Source organism: Pezoporus occidentalis, unplaced genomic scaffold (genome assembly GCF_034315485.1).
Source record: "Pezoporus occidentalis ecotype Australia unplaced genomic scaffold, CSIRO_AGI_Poc_V1 ctg361, whole genome shotgun sequence".
Lineage (NCBI taxonomy): Eukaryota > Metazoa > Chordata > Aves > Psittaciformes > Psittacidae > Pezoporus > Pezoporus occidentalis.
The window spans coordinates 1-22,461 of NW_026915603.1; the positions used below are offsets into that span (position 1 = coordinate 1).

The 22,461-nt window shown below is 37.4% G+C and overlaps 1 long non-coding RNA gene across 1 annotated transcript; it reads left to right on the plus strand.

Moving 5' to 3' along the window:
- The first annotated feature begins 900 nt into the window (after positions 1-900).
- On the plus strand, positions 901-11,964 carry LOC134169955 (uncharacterized). The gene is made up of 2 exons (XR_009967082.1): positions 901-8,228; positions 9,450-11,964. It is a non-coding gene; the product is annotated as an uncharacterized LOC134169955 (long non-coding RNA).
- Positions 11,965-22,461: the final 10,497 nt, after the last annotated feature.

The window sequence follows — 22,461 nt, forward strand, 5'->3', positions numbered from 1 at the left end:
GCCCGGCAGGAGGTGGAAAAGGTGGCGGCTGGGAACAGCAGCAGGGAAAAGAAGCTCTTCGAAGGGTCCTGCCTCAGGGGAGTCGCGCAGCTCTTCACGTAGCCGTTCCGCAGGCTCTCCAGACTGCGTCCGCCGCCGGGCAGCGCCAGGGGGGCAGCCGCCCCGCCGCCGTCCAGCTGCTGGCAGTGCTGCGGGGGTCGGCTGGGTCCGTGGTGGGAGGCGGCCGCGGGGGCTGCGACTTCTCCCTCTTCCCTCATGATGGCTGGGAACGGGGATGAGGCGCGGGTCGCGCTAGCTCCGGCCCAGCCGCGCCTCCCTCATCTCCTCAGGAGGAAAGCGCCGGGCTGAGCCTCCGCTTCTCCTGCGCGGGCAGCGGCGTCCGCAGCATGGTGGGCGAAGACGGGAAAAGAGAGAAAAGGTAAAAGTCTCGCCCGCTCGTCCGCGTTCCCCGAGCGGATCCAGCGGCGGGACTCGCTGTCGCCTCCCAGCGTCCACCGACGGCGGCGGAGCCCCGGTGGGGGTGGGAGAGAGGCGGCGAACAACTCCCCCACCTCCCGCCTTCTTTTCTTCTCTTCCTCGCTCCCTCCCGCCGCTGCACACGGCGCGCGCAGAAGCCCTTGAGGCGGCACGCGCCCGGGGGCGGTTGCGCTAACGGCCGCGGGGGAGCGGGGGCGTGGAGGCGCGCGGGGGGGGCGGAGGCGCGCGGGGGCGTGGAGGCGCGCGGGGGGCGGAGGCGCGCGGGGGCGTGGAGGCGCGCTCGCGCTCCACGCCCGGCTCTCAGGCGCCGGCTCCTTCCCGCCGTCCCGTGCCCGACGGCTGCCGGCCCTGAGGCGACCGGCGGCGGCGCGCCCGGGTGCGCTTCTGTCCCCAGAGAGATGTTAGGAACATGCGCCCCTGTCCTCCGCCGCGGGCAGCGCGCCGGGAGCTGCCAGCCTTCCGCTGCGGGGAGGGGTGGCTGGACGAGAGCTGTGGAGACAGGGACGCCTGACGGGCTGGTGTAACTTTGCGCTTCATCTTGGTTTTCTGCTTTGAGGTGCCACGGGACTGTTGTTAGCGCACACAGTGTGTGGAAGTATCTTCCCTCTTTGTTTTGTTTTGTTGTTTTTTTTTTTTTTGGACTTGACAAGTAAGTATTCAGTAGAGTAATTCTCTACACTTGGGGTTTATTTCAGTCTTTGTTAGCTAATTTACAGGTTAAGCCGCGTTGCTCAACAGGTTTGATTTTTTGCACAACTAATCCCTTTGGAATGGAGCAAAATATTAATTTAGGACCTTTTTAGACTGCTGCGAGTGAAAATCGGCAGCTAACGGGATTTTGAGTCATTCCTTTCCTCGTTTATCCCGTTAGTTTGCTTCTCGAAGAGTGACTGCTGAGCACTTTTAAAACTGTGTATCTTTACCTCATTACTTAAAGTAAGTGTCCTTTGAGCCATGTTTCTACATAATATTGTAAAGCTTAAATTGATTTAGAAATGAGATCGGGTAAGTTGGTGATGGAGGTTTTGGCTTGCTTATTGAAACAAGGATTTCTTGAAATGTACTCGGTGCCATTGCTCGTGATTTGCTACATTTGAATAGCACTCCAGCAGCGGTTGCTTTGGGGAAGCTGTAGTGCAGCAGGAAGTGCTGCTGCTGAAGGCTACGGGCCTAAAAGTTGACAATATGCACAAACCTTCTAACGTGATTACTTACAGCAAACACAATATGCCGTGACAGACAAAGTTACTCTGTGTAACTTCCATAAGAAGATGGAAGTAAGTATTAGATTTTTTTTTTTTTCCTCCTGACAGATCAGATTGATGGAATTTTAATACTGCAATACACCTTCCTCTGTTAGAAATACCCCTCCCTACGCACTTTCCCAAAAAATGAATTCTGTCCTGAATTGGTACACGTAGTACCAACATGATAGTACAGAACCCATGTAAAAAAGTTTTCAAAAGGGAGAATGTGCAGTTTCTCCGGGGATTATATTCTTACATTTAGTCCTTTTCATATGTTAATGATATCAATTGGACCACAATCAAGTATATATGCAAATGTTTCTAAGACTCAAATGTATCTTGTTAGTATTTATATACTTTATTTGTTGATTCCTTTGAACTTGGCTATAAGTAAATACATTCCTGAAACAATTAGATAGTGTAGTCTTCATTAAAACATCTTATTTGAGCATATATGTCTGTAGCAGTGGACACTAGAAAGTGCCCTTAATACCTCAAATGGAATCATTTGTGGCTTTAGTGCTTTCTGAATCAGAAGTGGTGTCTTATTTTTGACAGTTCTCAGTAGATTTTTATTCCACAAATTTGCCAGATCATACACTTTTTAAGTCCCCATAGGCTTTTGGCATTTGCAGGAAGAGGTCCTTGCTTAATGAGGTTTGGCTATGCATTGTTGAAATGTGGGGTGGTTTTGTGGTGGTGTTTTTTTCTGGGAGAGGGGGCTTTTTTGTGGGTTTTCTTGGGGGGAAAGTTATTGGTTTTGTTTGTTTTGTAAGTTTCCTATCTGTCTTTGTTCATTTTCCTAGAAGCAATGAACAGTTGCTCTCTACTCACCTTTGCTCTTCAGTTCATGATTTTCTGTATTTCCTCAGTCTTGTATTTCCCGAGCTGGAGAGCTTTAGTCTATGCTTTGGGAGATGAGGAGATCAGGAGTTACATACAGTATTCAAGACATAACAGCAGTCAAAATAATGTTTTTTATGTTATTACCCAGCTCTTTCTTTGTAATTCCTGTAATTTATTTGTTTTGTTTGGTAAGGAAGTGAGAAAGTGGGTGAACTGAGCATTGTTCAATGTTGGCCTGTTCAATGTTGAACAGATGTGGAACCTTGTCTTCATAGCATTAACTATGTAGATTCCAGGATCTGTTTTCTGTCTGTTAACATCTACATCTCTTAGATAATTTTAAAGGTGAGGTGGCAGGATTCTTTTTTTTTTCTGTGTTTACATTATGATTATCTACATTAAATTTCACCTGCTTATGCACTCCGGATTGTGAAGTTATATGCAGATTCCCTCAGCCACTTAGCTTCAACAGCATACTTCACCACCATACTGTTTTCAGATCGTTTATCGTGATTCAAATAGCTTTTATTTCAGAGGTATGCCTCTGCAAAAACACCCTGAGGGAGTATATACACAATTCATTAAAAAATAGCTGTTCTCTAGTATTATCTTTGTTGACTAATAGTACTCTTCCTGGCATATTCCAGGCCCATGTCCTGAGTAGTTTACAATCTGATTGTGAATGGTTTCAGTATAAAGAAAAGTTGGTTTGAGTAGTTTGGAATCATAGAATGGTTAGGGTTGGAAGGACTTTAAAGGTCATCCAGTTCTAAGCCCCCTGCCATGGGCAGGGAACCACACACTAGACCAGATTGCCCAAAGCCCCATCAAACCTGGCCTCGAACGCTACCAGGGATGGAGCATTCACAACTTCCTTGGGCAGCCTGTTCCAGTACTTCACCACCCTCACAGTAAAGAACTTCTTCCTTATATCTAACCTAAATCTCCCCTGTTTAAGTTTTAAACCACTGCCCCTTGTCCTATCACTCTGTCGCTAATGAAAAGTCCCTCTCCAACATCCTTGTTCGCCCCCTTCAGGTACTGGAAGACTGCTATGAGGTGTCCATGCAGCCTTCTTTTCTCCAGGCTGAACAGCCCCAACTGTCTCAGCCTGTCTTTAAAAGAGTATTAATTAAATTTCTCCTAGTGACAGAATAATTTTTAGAATAAAACAATACCTTTTCATGTACTATTCTTGAAGCACATACAGAAAAATATAAAGTGTTGCACTTAAATTGGAATGAAAAAATAAATTTCAGGGTGATGTGATTTTTTTGTCATCTTATAATTTCACTAACAAAGAAGATGGGTAGTTTTGTGATTTGGGATGATTCTTAAAGTACCATATGACAGAATACCTGAACCTGTGTAACAGTTGCTATTGATGCCATGGCCTTGAAGTACAAACAAATGTCTTCAGTTGCTATTTGATAAGTTTAGAAATGTTATAGCCCAATTTTTATTCAAAAATACTGAGTTACTGTTGTCATTGTTCTCTGTTCAAAAACAGAATAACTAGAAAGAACAGAGAACACAACCATGACTCTCTTAATTCAAGGCTGCAATCTGGGCATCTTCTTTGTCCAGTTTCTCTCCTTAACCTACACATCCAGAACATGTCTAGATCTTACCACATCCACTTGAATATTTCTAAGTTTTAAGCATTCCCTTCTGTTTGCACTGGACTTTTTTCTTTCTTTTTTCTTTTTTTTTTTTTTAATGCTCTGGCTCTTTTGTGCCCTGTAATCTCGGAATTCATGGGGACCACCCCTGTTCCAAATTGCCATGGTTTTCACCTCAAAGTACCTTTGCTGTCTCCTGTTCTTCAGACACATCAAATGCAAACATTTGTTTATTCCTTCCTAATTTAGTCCTGCAATTCTGATCACTTTTGAACCATGTGAACAACTTTTGCAACTCTTTAATAACTTTGGACACAGTTGTCCATCCCTTCACTTCAGAAAACTGTTTTGAGCTTTCCCTTGTATCAGCACAGTAAGGTTTATCAAATTCTAGGAAGTCCTCTTCAAAGTTTCTCTTCAAGCCTTCCATGTATTCAGAAAAGTAATAATAATTAGATCTAATGATTATCGTATGTAATTGTGCCCTGACTGTAATACTTGCCCTTTTTACATGGTGTCTAACTTGGAAACTTTCACAGGGTAGTATTTCAGAAAGCTATGAAACACATCAGTCCTCTTTAGGTTCTCCTTTTTGTGTATTTTTGTGACAGAATTGTCTCAGATATGGTTGACAGCTTTCTCAAGCACTGAACTTTATCTTGGCCAAAATGCAACTGTCCTATTTGAGATTCATTTTTAATAATGGGCTTAGACGTAATCAACTTCTTTAAACAAAGTATCCTTTGAAACTGAAAACAAAAGAAATTTCAAGTAGCTACATGGTTTAAATAGCTTGGCTTTCTAATCATAATCTGGGATTATTTGTGTAGAAATTCTTGTGCATGACTGAAGAATGGGTAAATTGATGCCTTGTTCTGGGAACAATATTCTACTACCTGATTACTGGTGTAGTATAAAGCATATGGGGAAAAAAAATACAAACCCACCACTCAAGAAAAACACCAAAAAAGAAAACCAAAATAAAAAAACCCAAAGGTGGGATCAGAGAACATATTGTACCTTGGAGTTTTACCTCTGAGTTAACAAGTTACTGCATTTGCTGCTTTCCTTTAATTCATATCCCTAAGAAAGTTGATGCCCAAATACCATGTTTTTAATTATTTTTCCTTTGAATATTAGAGTTTCAGCAATTATTTTGTCAATTAATATAAAAACAGTTAAAGTGCAGGCAGTAACTGTCTGTGTGTACAACTTTGTTATCAGTTTTACATTAGACGCTTGTATAAATAAAGAAGTGACATTACTACAGCTACAATCAGCAAAAGAACCCTCAACAAACAAAGGAAATATTACGCCTCCAGAAAACCCATATAAGTATGGTTCACTTATGGAAATCAAGTCTTAACCAAACTGGAATTAACACTTGAGGAACACCAGCATTACATGCTATCTTTATGAGTTTGCATTGCGGCAAGCACTGCTGCTGCTCTGTTTGGTAAACTGCAGAAGTTAAGTGCTGCAGCTAGCAGCTGGAGCTGCATGGATGCTCTCATATTTATCTGTGGTTAATATATTTAAGGCAGGCTATGATATCAACTGCCAAGATGTGCAAATGTCTTCAGCCCTGAAATCCTAGAGAGATCTGTGGTGGTCCATAGGCAAGCAGGCATAACGGATACAAGTGACTGAAGGGTACCAAGATGCAGTTACTAAAGAAATTTTAAAAATGCAGGTAAAAGAGGCTTTTTGTGCAAGTGTATTCACTATGCATGGTGTCAGTATACTTGCAATAAGGTGCTGTTAATGTATTTGACATGTCTAAGGGTGGGAGGAGAGAGATCCAGCTGTATCCACATTAAGCAAAGCCTCTAATTTCAAAGGTAAGTCATGACATTTTCAATTTCCTCATGTAGCAGCAAAGACCAAGTTACTACAAATTATATCTTTTAGTTTAATTTGTCAAAAATGGGCACATGGCAAAAAAAAAATGGAAAGGAGTAGCGGAAAAAAGTTGTTCCTTGTATGATAAGATGTCTCTAGTGGACATAGTGCTTATCAGGTTAAAAAGTATTAGAAAGATGGAGCTGCTACAAATGCCATTGTTAGATGAGATTTCTTATTTCTGGTGAAGACAAATATGGGTGCCATGATCCAAGCTGTAGATCATCAGCAACAAATTTTGAGGAGCAGTCTGTAAGTAGCAGAAAGATTGCATCAGCCTAGTTAAACACTAACTGTTCAGAATCTAGAAGGATAAAAATCTTTAACTGATCTCTCAAGTTTTTTCTAATGCTCATATATTTGTATTTATGAAGAGAAGCAGTAGTATGCTGACTTCTGGTACTGTACCCAGATGCTTCTACTACTGTATTTTTTTAAAGCTAAGCTATCACTCTCCTCATCTGAACAAACTTGTCTTCTGAAATGGACCAACATGTGCATCTCCAGATACGCATGTAATGATGTACACCTCTTCAGCTGAAATGTATTTTCATCATACCCTAGCTCTCACTTTAATGGTGAAATTGTCAATAGACAATGATTTCTAATGTTTTACAAACAGGATGCATGTGTGCTGTGTGTTTTCAATAGTCAGGCCACGTATAGTCTACATATTCCATGAAATAACACTAATAGTCTAACACTTCATATTAGCTTTGTGGAAAGTTTTAATGGAATTGTGTAACTTTTAAAAACATAATTTTTATGCAATCTATCATTAAAAAAAAATTTGTGAAATTATTCAGAAATTACACATTGAAATAAATGAGGATGTCTTTGGCTCAACTTTTTTCCCCAAGGTACCATGAATTTGTCTGCTAATTTCCCAATAAAAATAAAGATAATGAGCTATCAAGTTCAACAAACAGCTGTCAAAATTCTGGCTTTAAGATATTAGAGAACTGTGTAATTATACATGGCACTGACTTTTTTACATGAGCTTATTTGGAGAATAGTGGTTTATTTGAGTACAGTTTGTCATCCTATGGTATAAGCAAAACTGATTAATAATGAATTAATAATAAAAGAGTAAATAGGTGACTTTCTTCATATGTGGCATTTCTCTACAAAAAGTTTAGTTTATGCTGAATCATGTTTTATTATAAAATCTACACCTTCAGTTAAATAGCATTAAACTTAAGAATACATACTAATATTTCAGTGGCAATTCAGTCCTTAACTTGCTAATTGAAATTTCTGTTTTGAATTGAAATAGAAGCATTTTATGGACTCTGTTCATTATTAGTGCTAAAGATTAGATCTAATAGGGAGCTGGTTTGGTTTTTCAGAGAAGTCTGACTTAACACATAAGCATCAGATGCATAAATATATCCTGAAAAAGATCAGAATCAGTCTGAGTCAGGTCATTTATTGCGAAGGAAGGAAAAAAAAAAGGTGAGCTGAATCATTCAATCAGCTTCTCTCATTTCCACGTCTTTCAGATACCCATTTTATTGACCCTAAATCATTAAGAGAAGTCATTGTTAATTAATATTCATTTAAATTCTGTTGAATTGCTAAAATTACATTATATTGTCAGCAGGCATGAAACAACCCAGTAAAGAAATTGTGCTGAGTTAGACCTCTTCAAGATCTGGCCTGTGGTGTTTCATCACATGCTGGAGTATCATCTCAACTATTCTGTTTGCCTGTATTATTTCATTCCATTATGTGTATGAAACCCCTATGGGTTTAATGCATCCCAAAGTTCTTCAAACTTAATGCATTCTTATGGTAAGCATTGTAAAAGCCTGGACCTAGAAGAAAATGATATTACATATTCATTATTTGTCTTGTTCATAATCAAACTGAAACCTTTGACTTGAAGTATCAGGCTGCAGATGTCTGAATAATAGTGCCATGATAGCAAATATGTGGTAATATGTACAATATCTTACCTCTTGAATTAAAAAATAATATTACCTGGAATATTAAGAATTCAAAGATTATCATAAAGTATTATATACCATTATGTTCACCTCTGAAATGTTTGGAAATTAATTTCATTTTAGCATGCAAGATCGTGATGGTGTAATGAGAAAGTCTATGAAGGCAAATCTCCAGAACAAAACAGGTAAAGATAACAGAGAAGCCTAAGTGAATCCTGTAATTGTGACTTAGTAACTATTTCTTCTGGAAATTCAACATGACTTTAAAAGAATAGCATCATTATGAAATTAAACTAATTAGCTCATTAATGTGGAAGTATTTTGTCATTCTAACTACAGAAGGAATTCATCTGAGTAAAAAAGCAGACAGGAATAAAATGCGGTATGAGACAGAAATTGTCTGGTTTTAACATGATAAATGTATGTGGTTTATGTCTGTCCTCTCAAACCTAAGCACTTTACCAGCACTTCTTAGATTAATTTTATTGTTCTGAATTGTTAAGACCAAATTTTTCATCACACATAACCTGAGCCTTTGTTGTCTAGGAATTCATGACATGCAGTGAAAATGTTCCAATTTCATCCAACTTGTTTAAGTAACCTTTCCTATTTAAGTCTACTCATTCAGCTAAAAGTTGCTTTTCTTCCTCATATAATGCAATAGGAGTGTTTAGCATTCATAATAAATACTGTGTGCAATTGCAGTAATTTATCAGCCTGCTCTTGGTATCTCAGCTGAAGCTCCCACTGCCTTTCAGCATCCAGAGTTTATTGAAAGCAGTACCCATTGTGTGTTTTGGGCTTAAGGCAACTCAGAGGCTGAACTTACAGCATCCAAAACTGCACACCAACTAAAGATGTGAAATGATTTTGTAACTGATAGGTTTGCTGCTTTTGTCTCCTCTGTGTGGTATAATGATACATAGTAATTATTTACAAACATTGAAGGATTGTATTTAGTTGTCAAAGGCAAACAAATATAGGTAAAACAGCAGTTTTACCAGATCAAGTAACAGATAAGTGCTTTGATCTTTTAACTCAGCTATTCTTGTGCTCAAAACTAGTGGGGATTTCACTGAGGCATGATGTTACAGTAAGAGGAGGAAGAACAGTTGGATGTGAAAATGTATTTAAATATTTCCAAGATGTTATTTTTTGTTACTTGATGTTCTTTATGAGTAAGAATATATAGGATATTTTAGAAAATACTGTTACTACATGGGGTTTACCCAAGCAGCAAAGACTAGTCCATCTCTCCCGTGTTGTTAGCATATATGTGTTAACATGTACGAATTGACTACATAAGCAAAAAATGAGGGTATGCTGTGGCAATTTTACAAATTCCAAATCTAGATAACACAAGTATATTAACTTCAGTTGATTAGTTTTTATGTGCTTACTTGTAGCTAATATGTGTCCAGCATACTGGGGTACAAAGTAATGGTGTAGATACAATCGGCCATGTGGACCTGTTGGATCTTTCTTGCAATGAAAGAGTAATAGTTGGCCTGCAAGAACGAAAGCAACACATTTAGAAGGGTTCTTTCATTGCTTTGGAGTTTTTGTGTTTGAATTAACAACAGCCTGAGAGGAAAGGACCTTGAAAGAGAGCAAACTGGACATAGCAGTAGGTTTTACCAGAGCTGATTCATGAAATGCAGTTTATGCTATGATATATTTGCACTTATGCTCAATTAGTGACAATTAGTTAGGAATGACTAATTAATCTAACAAACACTGTATTAGTGAAGAACTACATTTAAATTTACGTTGTTAACTGATTTCTTATTTATCATGTACTTGCAGGATCATTTATACCATTCTGTAATGATTCCTGTTGTTATTCTTTAAATTATGTAGGAGTTTATGGAATAATGGGAAAAAAATCTTGAGATTTTTTTGAGACCTGAAAATCTATATAGTTCAACCTTGATGGAATTATAATTATAGAAAAAAATGTTATATAAATTGCGAATTCCATGAAATACATGTATCTTATTTTATTACAACTATTAGCATAACATTGACCATGAAGTAAGTTAGAGGGTTTTATTTATTTAGTGTTTGAATATTTTTCTTTTCAAGAAGACTAGATATTGCATAATAAATTTCACTGATACAGTGTTCACAAGTGCTGATCTACAACAAACTGCAGTACTATGTTTACTTGATGACTTATATTGCTATATTTGAAATGTCATCTTTACTAGAATTAGAATGTTCATTAAATGTGAATATTTTGCCAGTATATTGCTAGAGAAAAAAGCATAGTGCACAAACAGTACAATTAGTAAATAAAGTGAATATGTACCTGTATTACTGCTTATTATTGTTTACTCACTTGTGAATTTGTAAAATTTGCTACTTTGTAATCAGATTCTCTCTGACTGCTGCTAATTACAGAGACTAAAATGCATAATAGTTGCTACTTAGTACTAATGTGGGCTTCATAATGGTTTTAAAGTTTGTGATTCCTGGCTACTTTGAGTTTTAGTACCTAATTATTGTAAGGCTTATTGCAATGTTGTAGTTTTATAAATATATAAGTCTTCTAGATGCATACAACCTTTGGGATCTAAAACACTACATACCAGTTTCATTATCAGCAATGTAAAAATTACAAAAAAAAGCTATGTATCAGGGGGTTAGCCAAATACAAATAAAACTGAGTGACGTACTTTAACTGAAGTTGTTTGTATCATATAATTAAATTGCTAATTCTAGGGCACTTTTGTAGAAGTGAATATCAGATGTCTAGTATTATTAAAAGTTGGGTTTAAATAAGATTTTATGTTCTTCAGTTTTGGCCTTGATTACTTACTGAGAAGTTACATAAATTAGTTAAAATATTATGTACTTGGCATGTTTGATTTCTTTAGCAATGAAATTGAGGAATCTATTCTTTACAAGTAAATCTAGTTCTGCTTTTATTTATTAACATGTCCCCTTCCCAGGATTGATGCATTCTTCATTCAAGTTCTGAAAGGGGCTGAGGGAAGAAGGAAAACAACATTTTTTTAAGAAAATGTTTAGTTAAACTTTCAATGCTTTCTGATACACTAGGGGAAAAGAAAAAGATAACCATCTTCCGGACTAATTTTATATACTTCCAAGTGTAGGAAGTGTACATAGGGTGGTTGTGGTGTTAGTTGAAATGCTGGCAGGTATTCTGTTTAATTAGCTCCCTAGCCAGGTCTCTTACATAAATAGGTCTGTACCAAACCTAATAGTGCCATTAACATATTTCTGAATGGAGAAATGTCGAATTTCTGTAAAACATATTAATCTGGCATGTAAATTAATATGACTAAGGAATTTTCAGGTTTTGAGTGGAGAGGCCCAATTTCATACACTGCCCAGCAAAATAAAAGAGCCGTAGACAGGGTAGTCAGGAATGCTGCTTTAGTATGTAGGTTTTTTTATTATGAGGCTTTAGGCAATAATGATCTATAACCAGGATCATGCTTCTGAGAGGCCTAGCTAAAAGCCTTTGCTTTTATAGCTGATACAGGAATATATTGACTTGGGACATAAATGAAATTACTGTATTATTTTACTATACGTAAGGTAACAAGATTCCAGTTGCTAGAGCAGTATGAACAAATGCATTTCTGTTTCTGTTAATCTGAAATATATATAAACTATATTTATAACTGGACATGACATTTTAGAAGATGTTTGTGAAGTCAGTCCGTGCCTTCCCAGTTAACTTTGAAGGTTAGTCTTAAATGACAAAATGACTTGCGAAAATTTAACTTACATGAACCTTAACCAATAGAATCAGGTACTTTCCATGTATTTTAAATTATTTAGTCACTGATCATTGTTCACAAATGCAAATGTAAATTTTTTAGGGTGCAAACGGTATGTTCCAAGAGTTGAAAGCCATTTCTTCTGATAATAAATGTGATCTCTTTTTCATCCTTCCTCACCTTTTTTTCCCCCCTTTTCCCACCTCCTTCCATTTTTCCATATGGACAGGCTATGGGACTTTCTAAGGATTAGCTTCCCTAAAAAGCTTCCTTGATGATTAATAGTAAGCTAAGCATGCTTTGTTTAAATTAGGAAAGGATTCAGTATTCTCTTTATCAGCCGATCTATGTTTATGTTCACCTTGAGAGTATATCTTTACTAGTACTATAGGTCAGATAATTTTACTAATGACAGCAGTAGGAGCATGCATGACTATCAACCCCTTGCATAATTTCCATGTGAGAATAAGCAGAGTCTTCTACTCAATTGCTCTTAAGTGTTTACCGAATCAAAATGATTCCTCATTTCATACATGTATGTGGAAAGCTGACTCTCAACTTTGAAACTTTTAATTTTTTTTATAGCTAAGAGTTTTAACTACTACTAGTATTTTTATCCTACTTTGTTTAGGCTCTGCTTTGGGGTTTTGTGAGGTGCACTGATCTTCGCAATTGTGCCTTAATGTCAGATAACCACTACCATTGCTTTGATAGCCCATATTCCTGGACAAATTTGTCTTTTTGCCCACTGAGATCATTAGCACTAGCTTTGGGGGTATTTGTTAATTAGGTTTGTGGGTTCCTCAAGAGCAAGTAGCATCAAAATCCCATCAACACAGCTAGAGAATTGCTTTTGAGCACCCTGTTTCAGTCAGGATGGGACAGAGCTGTACTCCAGACAATACCTGGGACCCTCTGATTCCTGAGTAAGACCTTAGCAGTGAGTCAGCTCCATGACCATGGTGGCAGTTAGAGAAGCTGGTCATCACGCTACCTGTTTTTCAGAGCCCTAACACAGTCTATTGCTATATTACCATGTTCTTAAGGGACAGATTTTCCTGTGGTCTATATCTTTACCTCCCCTCAGTGTTTCCTAAGTACTTTCCAAGGTTATTTTGCTAAGAACTTCTGAGTTACTTGTGCTCCCTAAAAGACTGGACTCTTCAGCCTCACTCCAGTTCCACATTTGGAATTATCTTGAGTGCTTCTCAAACTATATCCACAAGATCTTTGACCATCTGGTGACCCTTATCATATTACTGCCCAAAGATTTTTGCTAGAAGTTTGACACTCAAATTACTGGTCATATGTCATCTACACCAATCCTGCAAGCCTCACTTGATGCAGCAGGGACAACAGCCTGTGCTTTCACCTCCTCCTTATTGCTTAAGCAGTTTTCTTGGCTTCTGTGCTCCTAGGAAGAATAAAGCAATTAGAAAGAGATTCTTTAGCATGATTCCAAGGGAGCACTATGGACCACAAAGTGGTGTGAGCTGGAACATCGTGCCAGAAGCATGCAGAAGCGATAGGAGATAGCTTACTCTTCTAGTGGCTGTTTAGTATAGTTTTGCCCTTTTTTTGAAGTACAGACTTCTTGTGGCTGAGTCTGAGTAACATTAGAGTGTTCTAATTACCCATTCTCCCAGGTCTTTATAACAGATGCTTGCTTTCTTGGCTAGAAGTTGTTCTTGGGTGACTTGAGATCAGAAGGAGGTATGCTGTCTTCCCCAGGAGTATAGTATAGCATGTATCAGACATTTCTGCTAGCAATCTGCCTGGGTTCTTGAATGAGCTGGAAATCAGATTAGGTCATTTCAAGCATCTGTATCACAAGCAGAAAATCCATGACAATGTTCTGGAGACTTTTTTACAAGAATATGGTTAACCAAGACCTTTTCTTCTCATAGATATGAACAGGAAATGCCATCCTTTTCACTCCAGAGTGTCTTCCAGACCCTTCTGTAATCATGTTCAAGGGGACAGAGGCATTCATGTCAACTATATGCATGTTTCCTAATCTTCAGAGTTGCTTAGAAAGATAAAATAGGATAATCAGGATCATTCTGGTAGCTATGGATGAATGTAAGGGAGATCTGACATAATTTAAACTTTTCTGTTGAACTTTGTTCAACTTCATTGTTGAAGTTTTGGGGTTTTTTTTTGGTTTTCTTTTAATCCCCAGAGAATTTTGTTTCCCTTCAGAGAAATACCCTAATTAATAGAAGAACAAATAAAAGGCAGATATATTTGGCCAAGTAGACTTAATTTGCCATGTGATACACAGAAAAGCCGATTTTCCTTTTCTTAGCCTCTTGGAATTCTGCTGTATTTCCTGGATAGCACTGGGTTCCTCTATAAGCTCGATCTATTTGACAGCTGTTTCAGCACTGTGCTTCCAGGCTGGAGGCTTCTTTGGTTTTGTTGACACTATACTAATTGTATCCTGAAGAGTTTGTTTGTTAGTTTTTTTTCTCCTTTATGTAATAGTTTTCAAGTAGGATCTGAGTATCTTAGTTGTTTCCTTTGAGTCTGAACACTTTTTGAGTGGTCAAAAATGGTACTTGAGCTTTGAAGTGCCTGTGAATGTTCATCACAAGTCCTCATAATTTATGTTACTCTTGGAAATGGTTATGTATTAAGAAAGAAAAAGAACAGAAGAACACCATATGCAAAGGTAGATATATATTAAAACTATTATCAGCTATTTAAAGAAAAGACCTTAAAATGGTATTTTCTTTAATGGATAATGGTCTTTTCTTAAAATGGACAATGCATACATGCAGCAGTAAAATTTGGAAATTGAGTTTTCTGAGGTGAGAAGCATTCTCATTCTGTGAAATTCACATTCACTTCCCTTTGTAAAAGTGATTGTATAATAGCTAGAAGCCAGAGAAAATTGGTCAGTTTGAGAAACCATTTCTAAGCTATGAAGTACTGCTATCATTTTACTTGTATGCTACAGTTGCATAACGCTGTATTATTAAAACCATGTGTAAAAATACAAACATGTTATTCTGTCAATTCCTGTTACATTTTTTAATTTCTTTCCTTCTTTGTGGCTAAGCAGTTTTGAGCCAAAATTCAGAAGACCATTCACAAATATGTTGCTGCAGGCTGAGAACTGCTATCTAGATTAATCCTTTAAAGTCACAAGGCAAATGCTATGATACGAAATTTAGAGATATACCCATACCCACCAGCTTTCAACAAAGGGAGAAATAAACTATATATAATTTCTTAGTTTGATTTAAATTTGACAGCACTGACTCCACATTCAGGATCTAAGTAAGAGCATGGCTATACTGAAGTTGAAAAAGAAATTGTAACTCAGAAGCTGGATTTTAAAACTGTGGTAGAATATATACTGAAGAAATGTTTAATTAGTCTGCTTTGCACTAGAAATAGATATTGATATCACTTCAGTAGAGAGCTACATTAAGAAAGGGCAAACTGTATATTTGGGTGAAGTTTGGTAATTATAGATAAGGAAGCAGTGTCAGAGCATATTTCAAATTAAATTGTATAAATGGGGTTTGGAGAAGATCCAGAACAAATTAACTTAAAGTTTTGCTTTACTGGTAAGAAGACTATATTTGTCTGAAACTAATGTAAATAATGTGTGCTGACTGTTGTGTAAAGTTAATAGTGAGAATACAGAATTTGATAAAAGGAGTATTCTCTTTGTCAGGAGCTTATTTTGTAGCTTTTACCTATGTGATTTTGCACAATATTAAAAAGAAATACAAATCCATTCATATTTGCTACTCACTGTGAAACAAGGAGGTACCCAGGGCTTTCTGGTAATTGTATTGCCTCAATGCACTTCCAGTTGCATAACAAAAAATTGATAGCCTCTATCACTGGTCACCTTTAAAAATCTGAAGGTACAGATTTGATTTATCACATGGAAAATACATCCCTGATTTTATTAATTATTACAGCACAGTTGAAAGGGTCTGTATTCTTCAATAGTCTTCTGATTTCACACATGCTCTATTTTTTTTTTTTTTTTTTTTATTTATGATTTCCAAGTATAAAATCTTCCATTTGGTAATACCTTTTGTCTGAAGAATTATTATTCCTGTTCATTTAATGTGATAAACACAGCTTAAAGATACTTTGGTGCTACAGAATACTTAGGTGCTCTATTGTGAATGAGACATCTGTAGTCACAAATTTATTTGATATATACTTCTTAAAGCCAAAAAACATGTGCAGATGTGTTGACTGCATAGTGATAATGCTAATAACTACTGCAGAGATTTTTAGATACTCACTAGTTAGTTTCAAGTCAGGTTTATATACTGTCGGTCTGGAATTAATTTAGAGCCCTTCAGGCCCATCACTGAATTCTTCCATGAACCAGACTTAGAAGCCAAGGGTTGTGCCAAATACTCTGGATTTAGAATTATCCTTACATCACTGGAATTTATTAATAATTTAAGCATGTATGATGCACTGTCTGAGCTCAGTGATCTGTCAGAACGATTGCAGACAATGGGCATTACACTCACAGGCTTAGATTTCTGCTTGCATTGTTGTTAGTTTAGGAATAAGCACAATAAAGATGGCAGTGCCAAATGAAGTTTGTACTATAAAAACAGGGATATGCATGACAGCAAAACTGTTAAAATTAATGTAGAAAAATTAGGAGCTTGGCAAACAGTATAAGAAACCCTGGCTAGTGACAGCAAGACTTCTGAAGACTGAAGTTTATTCAAACATTTATATTTTTCCTCCCTATTAATCCTGTACTATAGTTTTCCCTGCTCAAAAACTGAATCCATGCTAAGAATGGGCTGAGTCACTTTTTAAAAAGTGCGATCCACAAATAGCAGAACTGTTGCCTGAATAGTAACTGACTATTACAATAAGTTTTAACACTCCCATAGAACTTGAAAATGCCTGTAAAAAGATGTGTTGGAGAAATCCCTAATATCTTGACAGGAATAGCAAGTTGTTCCTAGTCTTTCTCTCTTTCTCTCAGTACTTAGTTTAGTAGCCTCTGGCAAATACTGTATGTGAATGTATTTCCATTTTTCAAGCAGAAACTTCTGGCAACACTAATGTGGCAGAAACATTGTGAACATTTTATTGTATGATCTACATGTAAGTACTCATTGTAAAATATTTACGCAATATAAATGCATAACTAAGAAGGTAATACTTTGTCTAACTATTATATTTGACAATGATGTCTGTCATAAGGAAATAGGATCCATTAGTGCTCTCAGGGATTACAAAGGCTTTATTTCTGTATCACTATCTATTACTTCCAATCTGTGCTGACAATTATACTTGATACTTTCATAGGTAGAATTTTTGAAAAATTTCAACAATAATATAACTGATATAGTATTCATTCATTAATTTGTGCATCATTCATAGATGTCTGCCTCAAAATGTTACATATCCACTGCTGAATGATGATGCTTTGGTTTAGATTCAGGTGTACTCAGACAAAAATGATTCCAATAATATGCATCAACAGTAGCGATTAATAGATTTGAAAGAGCTTATGCATGTATATGCACACTGAAATTGATCTTCTCTCCTCAGAGACTTAAAATAATAACTGCCATTCTTCTTCATTGAGTTAAAAAGCTTAACAAATTTTCATAAATTTCTCATATATGCCACAATACTCCCATTACTTATGATAATATGTCTTCAGTTATCTTTTGGTGACTAAGACAATACTATGTCCCCTGTTTCAGTCATAACTTCTAGGCTAGCAAGCAGTTTACTGCTCAAAAGACCTTTTTCTTATACAATTAATGTATATTATACAGAAACCCTTCCTCAGAAGAAAAAAAGGAAATTTCAGGTCCAAGAAATAACTAGCAATAATATCCATGTGAATTTCTCTCTAAATATATTTTTGTTTTATTCAAACAAGAAATTACAAATAAAAGCTATTTCCATGACCAGGCTATGCTACAACAGCTTTACTCTGTTGAACCTTGTGCCCCTTGTTTGCTCCAGGCCTGGAGAGAAAGAGTCAGACTCTTCAGCAGTTCTCTTTCCACAGGGGTTATTTTAGCCGGTTTTCAGCACTGCCTGGTCTTTCCCAGCCAGCTTTGATGATCAAACAAGGTTAGTTGCCCTGAAGGCCTGTCCTGAAAAAAGACAAATTATGGCAGTTCACAAAAGTGATAGATTTTTAAAAGTCAGGAATAGGCTTTAAAAATTTCTTAATATTTTTCGTGACAAAATATTCGAGTGTTTCAAACTGGTCAGTAGTTTGAAAAATGCTGCAGCCTTTAGCAATATCACTGCAAGGCTGTCATAGGGAAAGAAATGCCTGCACCTCTGCTGAGAGTTTGAAAAAGAATAGGAAAGGAATTTGGCATCATTTATAACGACAAGTTATTTTTTTCCTATTTACAGTACTAAATGCAATAGATATTTTTTCTTTGTGAGCACTTCTGAGATCATCTTTAAACGATTCTAAAGACAAGTATGTGTTTTTATAGCAGCTGTCAAGCTTTTGTTCTCAGTCTTAACCTAGTTGATGAAAATATCAAATATGACCAATGTCACACATGAATGCCTACATTGAAGTAGTCTTTTCACCTTATAAAAATATCTAATAATAAATTTATTACCTGAATTAAATCCTAATATGGACTGTTCATGTTGTTGAGAGAGTAAGGCAGTTCTCAAAGAAACTTAGTCAAAATGTTCAGTCCTGAATGTATTACAACAATATCCAATTTAATCTTAACTACCCTTATTTTGATGAAACCAACACGAAGCTGAAATGTTTGTATGTATGTCAGAATGGAATAAAGTTGTTTGGGCCATTTAAATCCAGTTTTATTTTAGAGATTAAGATCCAGCTTTGTGACATTAAATGAAAAGACACAAGTCAATGACTCGAGAAGTGTAAGAGGCACTTAATGTGAAATGATCATCAATCATGGTGGCTTGAGACTAATTAGGTTTAAATGTCATCCAGCTAAATACAGCATGTCAAACTGAAGGGTCTTCTGAAACAAATTCTGACCTTCAGTATTTGTAGGCTACAGTGGACAAGGTGACAATTTTTTGGCCTTTTTGTTTATTTTCATTTTTTTAATAGGGGAAGGAAGAACACCATTTTAAGGTCTCTCTTCACCAGTTATCATTCTCCTGATGATAATTTTTAAGAGTCTTGTACTCTGTTCCAAAGGAAGGTATCCACCTCCTCTTATGTTGGTCTAGATGACTGATCATCTAATAGACATTCGCCATACAAAAAAGGGAGCAAACTGTAGAAATTAAATTATTTCTGTCTCAGGATTTTGCTGTCCTTAGTTTCTTAGTGTCCCACATTTAGTTTAAACAGTGATAGTATGAAACCTAGTATTATGAAAACTGTTACCACTGGCCCCAGTGGAGAAAATCTTTACCAAAGAAACTCTGTACAGCTACAGGAGTATAGTACATAGCAACACAGTTGTTTTACACAGATGGATGATGAGTGGTATCCCAAAAGGGGAGTTGAAGGAATGTTGTTTCCTTTAGTGAATTAGCAGAAGAGGAGGCATAATGGCCTTGCCTTCTAGTTCCTGTATATTAATCTCTGCAGAGCAGTGCCTGACATTGCTCAGATGTCAGATGCTGTTTATCACTAGGCTGGAAACTTAACATAGAACAAAACAGTATCATTGATTTCTCTTGAGACTGTATATGCATGTTTTAGGTTAGCTGTTTTTTCACTGGTGCACACAGTACAAACGTTGTATCAGCAGTATTGTAAGGTGGCTTGAGAAGTAATTTTATCCAAGAATTTGTCCAGCTGCTCTCTCAACCCATGACCAAAAGACCACAAGGTGCAAAGGTTTTCACAGGGCAAGCATGACATGTCTCGGGAAGTACCACCATCTTTGCTTGATCCTGCCGCTTTTAATGACACCCAATACCACCGTCGGAGGAATGAGAAACATTATCTATTCAGCATCTCCGTGCCAATTGTGATTTGATGAGTGTTCGTCACCTTTCCTTGTTTCCTGGTATTTGCACTGAAGACTAATTCTACTCTTTTACTGCCATTCTTTACATGAAGCTGTTCCTTAATTTGAATAATTCTTTCCACTTTTCCTAGGGTCTTAAGTACTGCCACATTGTTTTAAGGTGGAAAGCAAGAATCACAGAAGTATTCAAGTGTGAACTGTGTCAGAATAGGTTGGGTGCTTTTTAACACCAATGCACTGAAATGTAGTCAGAAATATATTACAAACCCAGTGACTTTAGCACTGCCTACACAGGGCTCATACAGAGCCTGAAGGGCAAGCAGGAGCATTCAGAAGGAAGTGAATGACTTCCTTCCCCAGTAAGCATTTCCCTTTTAAGAGATTATTCCTGCCTCTGACATCCTCTTGTGCTGCTGCCTTGGGAATACACTAACAGTTGTCCTGCCTGAAACACTGGAGAGCAGCTGGAACTCCAGTCCATGCCACTCTTCCTGCCATCACATGGCCTGAATCCACTTGCTTTAGAATAAATTTTTAATAGCTGGACATCTGCTTAGTTTGGTTTTGAATATATTTTTCTTTCCATATAATAAAGGATTAATAAAGGATATTATTTAATAAATCTATACAACAGTACATTTAGCTTCCAAAAGTTCTTAATCTATACAGCTTTTACCAGTTTTCTATGTGAAGTTTCACAAATCCTACCTTTTCATCACTAAAATTGCGGTTCCTAACATTGCTTGCTGTATTTATACAGAACAGTGTAGAGTCTTGGCATAGTTCAACATTTTATTAAAACTAACATACTTTTGCCAGAAGAGAGGAAGTATCTGCCTATTGTTCTGTTGCTGTAGGTGGGGTAAAGGGATCTTTAGGGAGTCCCTGATTGCTCTAGGAAGTTATTGCAGGATGGTGTTATAGCAGAGACTAAGGGACTATCTGCTGAAACTTCAGTAAAGTTTGAAAGCTGTTCAGCTCACTTAATAAAATGTTTATATATCCTGTTTCAGTGCACACTGAACAATGTTGAAGAAAGGAAGTTACTTCAGATCAAATGAATTTTTATTAATCAGAAAGCTTATAAATAGCAAAACAAGTTAGATAATTTAAATGTGGTTTTGTTTTTTTTTTTTTAATTTATTTTTCCTGGACAACACTGTAGCCCTCTCCAGGGAAAAAGAGAAAATTGTACAGTGGTAACAGAAATGTGTCACTGGTCTGGCGGTTCAAAGGGTGACTGGATACTAGTTTGACTTTAAAGACTGACTTCAGCAGTTGGATACTTTAAAAAAAAAAAAAAAAAAAATGAGTGAGTACAGTATTTTTGTCTTAATGCTTGAGTCATGCAATCCTATAGAGTTCTCTCAGCAATTTTTAACTCACTTTTCAGTTTTAAATATATGAGTACTTCATATTGTCCAAAATAAGAGCCCCAGTAAGCAATTAATTCTTGTTAAGCGCTTGTAGTTTTTTTATCTTTGAGAGCAAAAAGACACATTTAGAAATTTAATCCCATCTTAGCTGTAATTAAGAAAGACATAGCACTATTTTTCTAATGTAATTTACAATAGTGCTTCTCATTTGGTGTCATAATTTTAGAGACTTCTGCTACTCTTTTTTTTCCAAAACAGAAATATAAAAGGATTTCCATTCTGCTACGTCTAATTAACAGTGGCTGTTGTCTTACTCCCACCCAACCGTCTTCATTTGGTTTTCGTTTGGCTTTTTTACCCTGAACTGCTTAAGCTCATAAACATTATGATCCTGAACACTGTAAGAAAACTGCAGTATTTGGGAGCACACCACTTCACAAACTGCATGCTTGTGAGAAAAGGGCAACAGCCCCGTTACAGCTTTAAAACATTCTAGTGGTTTTAGAGTGTGGAGGGTTGGGCTCTGGAGCCTCCTGAAGCATGAGGTGCCATTCCTGTGCTGTCTGCACAAGACTGGTGCAACGTACTTAAACTCTACAAGGATGCCTTTTCCTCCATAGCAATGGCTTTTGCCTCAGAGTGGAAAAAATGTGAGGAGAAAAGCAATACAAACCTACTATTGATGGTTCTGCAGTACCTTTCCAAGTGCCTGTACACATCTGTGCACAAACTCACAACGCTCCAGTTGGCAGTATTTGGGCTCTTTAATCAATTTTTAAAAGGTACCTGTGATTGAATTTCTCCATACGTACTCTGGCTGCAGCTAAGGTTTTCATGTAATCTGATGCTATTCGTAACAATGGCTAGAACGTCTGTTTGTTCCCATGCTCTCTTCATATCCTGTGAATGTGAAGAACAGTTTCCCCAAAGAAAACGGGATAATAGCAAATGATCCTATCTTACGTCAGTGGCTTTATCTTCAGTATGTTTAAAAACACTACAGATTCTCCAAAACCAACAGCTCGAGTTTATTGATAAAAACAGATGAATTTCAAATTCCAAAATGCAAGTTTTCCTCAGCTAACGAAACTTTCCTATTGCATGCAGGAACCTGAAGAGACACGTTGCGCTGTTTCGAGTGGCAGAAGCGCTGAGCAATCACAACCTCCGGGCAGAGCAGGCTCAGTGCCGCCGCTCAGCACTTTTAGCACAGCGGCTCCTGCATTCCGTTTACCTGGCCATGACCAGAACCGCGGCTGCAGCGCCTCGCTGTCCCGGCATCCTCCGCCGGCCACCAGCCGCTGCGAGTCTTCCCGGCACCGCGCATGCTGC